This window comes from Teleopsis dalmanni, chromosome X (assembly GCF_002237135.1).
Source record: "Teleopsis dalmanni isolate 2A chromosome X, ASM223713v2, whole genome shotgun sequence".
In the NCBI taxonomy this organism is placed as follows: Eukaryota; Metazoa; Arthropoda; class Insecta; order Diptera; family Diopsidae; genus Teleopsis; species Teleopsis dalmanni.
Genome location: NC_051848.1, coordinates 99,252,008 through 99,259,312, shown reverse-complemented (window position 1 = coordinate 99,259,312; position 7,305 = coordinate 99,252,008). Strand labels below are relative to the sequence as shown.

Below are 7,305 nucleotides of genomic sequence, written 5' to 3'. Positions count from 1 at the left end.
GGTGAGTAATCAGAGGATAGATCGAAAAATGGTTCCAGTTTTTCATGTGACATACTGATACCACGTCTGATATTTTTGTTTTGTTTGTTGGTTAGTAAATTGGCTACTAGGTAGATATAATATCTAAGCTAAGCTTGCTAAGCTTTATACAGAATTCTTCTATTTGGAGAAATAAGTCTGAAAACTCAGTTTAAGTCTGAAAAAGTTTAAATTTTACATTTTTAATAATAAGGCATCTAATCCTAGTTTATATCAAACATTTTTTAACTTTAATTTAAATTATAATTTCACCTAATAAATTAATTTTAAATTTTACTTAAATAATTTAACTAACTTTAAAATAAAACATTTTTATTATTTGTTTAACCGCAACTGCTGGCACAAATTTTGTTAATATTATAATTATAACTAATTCTTAATTTCTTAAATTATTAATATCAATAACTGCTTTTAAATAAATAAAATAAATTTTTTAAATTAATTAATGATCACTCTATGTGATTATTAATTATATGTAAAATTAATTTTAAACAATCTTGTAAGCTAAAATTAAACTTTATAATAATTTACAAAAATCTTGTACTTATTAGAAATTTATTAATAAATTTATAAAAAATAATAAAATTTAAAATAAATATATAAATTAAATAAAATATTTATAACACATAAAAATAATTCTTAACTATAATTTTGTCCCCTTTAATAATAATTTACAAAAATCTTATATTTATTACAAATTCATTAAATAACTTAATTTTAATAGAAACTATACAAAGTTAAATCAATAAATATCTATATTTATATAAATATTTAATAAATAATAGATATCTATTAATCTAAATTTCAAAAAATTTTTAATTTAGAAATCGTTAAATTTTATTAGTTATGTTTTGTCTAATATTGCATTCAAAAATATTGCCAAACATATGAATAATTTATTAATTAATGTTTATATATCAAACCATTATTATTACAACCCTATTTCATTAAATAATTTATATATAAATTCCACTCTTATATATTTATATTTATAAAATATTTAAAAAATGTGTCATATATAATATTTTAAATTATGAAATAGATAATTTATTTATAGATAATTTATATTATCTATAATTAATTTTATACAATATAAATATATTTTAAAAATTTATAATTTTTTTTAATTATAATATTTATTAATTAAATAATTTAATTTACATTTAAAAATAATTTGGGTTTATTTTGAAAATAAATAATTTACTTTTTAATTAAAAATTCAATTTTTTATTTATATATATGTCTCTATTCTTTTTTTAATTTAACTTCAATAGAGACGATACCAGGTTAGATCAATAAATATCTATATTAATTTAAATATTTAATTAATTAATATATCAACTGTCGGTAATAGGAACATAAGAAATACTATATGTGCATATGAACTATCTTACCAGCACATTCGAGAATAGGGGTTTCTCGTAAAGTTGGTATAACTGGATGACGGTCATACTTATTTAATTTACAATCGTACGTTGGTTTACAATTAAAAGAATCTTAGATTGCATTTTAGTAAGATAATACTTAGTTAAAATTTATATCTTATTTTCGAATTTCTATAGGTGCAATTATGTTCGGCAATAATGATATTTTTGTCTTCGGATTGATTAGAAATATCTGTAACTATTTTGAGTGCGTAACGTATTCCATATCTATGGAAGTCTTGTGTATAAATTATGAAATTCTTGAATTATCTTGAACTTGGCTGATCCGTATCGGTAATTCTTGAAAAGTTTTAGTGTCCATACTATTGCGAGCATCTGTTCTTCATTTGTAGCTAGTGCTCTTCAGCCTCATTTAATGTTCTTGAAATAAAAATGTTTGGTTTGTCTTATTGAGCAAGTTCTCCACGTAATGCATACTGTGAACCAATTGTTATAAGTTGCAAATCAGTTTTAAAGTTAGGATAAGATAATAAGACATCTTCTCAAGTTAGCGTTCTTTTAAATTTGTTGAATGCTTCGATTGCATTTTCATTGAGAGTAGTACGTTTTTTACCTAATTATTTTTGCAGACTCGTTCTTCTTGCATTCTTAAAAGAATCGTCAAGGGTTTTGCAATGCTTTAACTTTGGCGTAGTCCTTAATAAAACGATGAAAAAAGCTTGAGCGACGTAAGTACGATCTCTTCTTTTGCTGAATTTATTTCATCCCATTTAAAGAATAATGAATCCTAAAAACTCGACTGTGCTTTTTAGACATTCACACTTATATTGGGTTGAATTTTTATATTTGTCTTTTCCAAGGTTTAAACAATTTATTCGATATTATCGAATTGGGCTTTATTATCTGTACCAAAAATTAAAACAGAATCTTTGTAAACATAGCATGGTTTTTCTATATGTTCTCCAAGAATGTCAACAGAGCTCTCTGTAAGATAGTATGTGCATTTTCTAATCCAAATGGGAGTCATATAAATTCGAATATGTAGATTAAAGCTGATAGAGGATGATAATTCCAATTTTGAAGGAATATTTTCTATGTTAGTATATTGTGATTACATGCGGATACATTTGCAATGATGTTTCTAGTTCGCGCAACAAACATTAGTTAAAGTGCTTTCTATAAATTTAAATAGACATAACTGACTGTGAACTATTTCCGAATCTGGTTAAGTCCACATGAATTGTAAAAATAATCATTTTACTAATTAGAAATTTGGAGCAATATTTTGCGTGGTTGCTGATAAAACAACTATTGTCCATTGTAGTTTTGAAATCTTCATAATATTTCACATTTTACACAGAACTTGAACTCATCATTAAAGATCTAATATTAGTTTCTCTTAGAAGAAATTATAATAATTACTTTTTATCGCTCTCTTCAGTTTAATTTATTTCGTTTAATGGTAATGTGATTATATATAATCCTTATATTATATTGTACGATTTGAATAGCAAAACTATCAATTCGCATTGATTTACTTTTGCACTGTGATCAAAGATGAATAAAAGTGAATATTGACTTCCATCGCAGAAACTGATAAAGTGTTCTTCAAGTCCATGACATTGTTTAATGCCCAGTGGTTCCTTAATTCACTCAGAGATTAAAGTTTTCAAATTATTGAAAAGAACTATATTTATCAAAAAACCTGTAAAATGTACAACTAAAGCTGTAAACTGATATATCACAGCACTTTAATTTTCCATTTAATAATACTTAATATAAAAGCGCAGAATTAATGTATTGAAGGAGGATAATTCCAACTTTGAAGGAATACTCTCTATATTAATATAACGTGGTTGCATATGTGGACATTCGTAGTGATATTTCCAAGTCACGTAATGGTTCACGTAATGCTCTCTATATATAGATATCGGAATGGGTGATTTTGAAATATTTTCGAATCTGGTTTTGTAAATTTTATTTGTTTTTTCAAATTGTTGTTTTTTAATTTAGATTAATTTATTGAATCTTTCCTTTGAAAACTAACAATAATTTATCAAATCGTAAAGCTAGTATATTTTGTGTTATTTCCTGTACCATTGTACTAGAAATTATTACATTATCACTAATTTATAACGAAATAGTTTTTAAATATATTTTGACAAAAAAAATATAGACTCATAATATTAGTGATAAGAATTATTGCAATATAAACAAACATCATCAATATTAATATTATCAAGTAGTTAAAGAGGGAAAATAGTTTTCATGTGCATTCTACATTCTACATCCACGTTTTTAATTGCAGTCTATTTAGATCTATTTATTTAGGTATTAGAGTTATGTTGAAAGCAGTACCCCAAAGTTACATCGCATACACTCAGCATGATTTTATTATTGTATTAGCAAGAAGCATTTTATTGTCTAGACTAGGTATTGAGTTGGGATCAACAATCTAATGAAGGTTGGAAATTTTCTGTTATGCTAGTATTAGTATATTGTTTATATGATTTTTCCATGGTAATCTGCTGTCGAGTGTTACTCCGAAATTGCTAACTGAATCTATTTGGGGAAATGCTTTTCTATTAAAAATCAATGTCGGACATGACCCCTTTTTTTAGAGTATCCTTCATTTGAATGCATTTCGATTCATTAATTTCAATTCTCCTCTTATGTAGCTGTTCCTCCACATTATTTAATTGCTTTTGCACCATATTTGTGGTAGTAGCGGAATTCGGATGAATGCTTAGTATTATTTAATATCTTGATTTTCTTGATTTCTTGATGGATTTTGCCGGTAATATTTTAATATCTGATAACTTCATTAAGTGGCATTATTTTAATCTTATCGGTGAATTTCTTACATTTAAATTTTTGGTATGGTGTTACTGGGCCCTTCATTTGCTTTTAAAACTTTAGATAGATGAATGGCAAAAGCATCAGTACTAGCCCATTCCCTATTTTGTAACCGAATTGGATTATCTCTAAGGATTAAATTTTTTATATTCTTAGCTGAGCGCCAGAGGGAATAATCTATGAGGTGTGTCATAGTTAGAAATTGAATATATGATTGAAGCCGTGTTTACTTCGAATGTAAATTTCATTTATACAATTGTAGTCTACTCTTTAGAGCTGTTGAGCAGGGTATTTGCTATTCTGTTCTAGTTTGTTTTTTCTTATTAACTAAGCTGCCTACTACTTGTTATAACTTCGTAGCATCGATACAATTGCTACATTTACAATGACTATAATAATGGTTTTGAATACAACGTCTAATATTTAATATATGTGGTATATAATATTTAATATTTAGTATATGTGAACTAATACACTTCTTATATTTAAGTCAATTTGTGATTTTATAAGTATAGTTTTTAAGAGTTTATAGTTTACTGAAGTAATTAATGAAGGTGAGTAATCAGAGGATAGATCGAAAAATGGTTCCAGTTTTTCATGTGACATACTGATACCACGTCTGATATTTTTGTTTTGTTTGTTGGTTAGTAAATTGGCTACTAGGTAGATATAATATCTAAGCTAAGCTTGCTAAGCTTTATACAGAATTCTTCTATTTGGAGAAATAAGTCTGAAAACTCAGTTTAAGTCTGAAAAAGTTTAAATTTTACATTTTTAATAATAAGGCATCTAATCCTAGTTTATATCAAACATTTTTTAACTTTAATTTAAATTATAATTTCACCTAATAAATTAATTTTAAATTTTACTTAAATAATTTAACTAACTTTAAAATAAAACATTTTTATTATTTGTTTAACCGCAACTGCTGGCACAAATTTTGTTAATATTATAATTATAACTAATTCTTAATTTCTTAAATTATTAATATCAATAACTGCTTTTAAATAAATAAAATAAATTTTTTAAATTAATTAATGATCACTCTATGTGATTATTAATTATATGTAAAATTAATTTTAAACAATCTTGTAAGCTAAAATTAAACTTTATAATAATTTACAAAAATCTTGTACTTATTAGAAATTTATTAATAAATTTATACAAAATAATAAAATTTAAAATAAATATATAAATTAAATAAAATATTTATAACACATAAAAATTATTCTTAACTATAATTTTGTTCCCTTTAATAATAATTTACAAAAATCTTATACTTATTACAAATTTATTAAATAACTTAATTTTAATAGAAACTATACAAAGTTAAATCAATAAATATCTATATTTATATAAATATTTAATAAATAATAGATATCTATTAATCTAAATTTCAAAAAATTTTTAATTTAGAAATCGTTAAATTTTATTAGTTATGTTTTGTCTAATATTGCATTCAAAAATATTGCCAAATATATGAATGATTTATTAATTAATGTTTATATATCAAACCATTATTATTACAACCCTATTTCATTAAATAATTTATATATAAATTCCACTCTTATATATTTATATTTATAAAATATTTAAAAAATGTGTCATATATAATATTTTAAATTATGAAATAGATAATTTATTTATAGATAATTTATATTATCTATAATTAATTTTATACAATATAAATATATTTTAAAAATTTATAATTTTTTTTAATTATAATATTTATTAATTAAATAATTTAATTTACATTTAAAAATAATTTGGGTTTATTTTGAAAATAAATAATTTACTTTTTAATTAAAAATTCAATTTTTTATTTATATATATGTCTCTATTCTTTTTTTAATTTAACTTCAATAGAGACGATACCAGGTTAGATCAATAAATATCTATATTAATTTAAATATTTAATTAATTAATATATCAACTGTCGGTAATAGGAACATAAGAAATACTATATGTGCATATGAACTATCTTACCAGCACATTCGAGAATAGGGGTTTCTCGTAAAGTTGGTATAACTGGATGACGGTCATACTTATTTAATTTACAATCGTACGTTGGTTTACAATTAAAAGAATCTTAGATTGCATTTTAGTAAGATAATACTTAGTTAAAATTTATATCTTATTTTCGAATTTCTATAGGTGCAATTATGTTCGGCAATAATGATATTTTTGTCTTCGGATTGATTAGAAATATCTGTAACTATTTTGAGTGCGTAACGTATTCCATATCTATGGAAGTCTTGTGTATAAATTATGAAATTCTTGAATTATCTTGAACTTGGCTGATCCGTATCGGTAATTCTTGAAAAGTTTTAGTGTCCATACTATTGCGAGCATCTGTTCTTCATTTGTAGCTAGTGCTCTTCAGCCTGATTTAATGTTCTTGAAATAAAAATGTTTGGTTTGTCTTGTTGCGCAAGTTCTCCACGTAATGCATACTGTGAACCAATTGTTATAAGTTGCAAATCAGTTTTAAAGTTAGGATAAGATAATAAGACATCTTCTCAAGTTAGCGTTCTTTTAAATTTGTTGAATGCTTCGATTGCATTTTCATTGAGAGTTGTACGTTTTTTACCTAATTATTTTTGCAGACTCGTTCTTCTTCCATTCTTAAAAGAATCGTCAAGGATTTTGGCGTAGTCCTTAATAAAACGATGAAAAAAGTTTGAGCAACGTAAGTACGATCTTTTCTTTTACTGGTTTTATTTCATCCCATTTAAAGAATAATGAATCCTAAAAACTCGACTGTGCTTTTTAGATATTCACACTTATATTGGGTTGAATTTTCATATTTGCCTTTTCCAAGGTTTAAACAATTTTTTTGATATTATCGAATTGGGCTTTATTATCTGCACCAAAAATTAAAACAGAATCTTTGTAAACATAGCATGATTTTTCTATATGTTCTCCAAGAATGTCAACAGAGCTCTCTGTAAGGTAGTATGTGCATTTTCTAATCCAAATGGGAGTCATATAAACTCGAATAAATTAAAGTAGATTAAAGCTGATA

At 24.1% G+C, this 7,305-nt stretch overlaps 1 protein-coding gene across 1 annotated transcript in view; it reads right to left on the bottom strand.

Moving 5' to 3' along the window:
• The window catches only part of LOC119688805, a 13,218-nt gene that overhangs the window by 1,845 nt on the left and 4,068 nt on the right, over window positions 1-7,305 (bottom strand). The window lies entirely within an intron of this gene.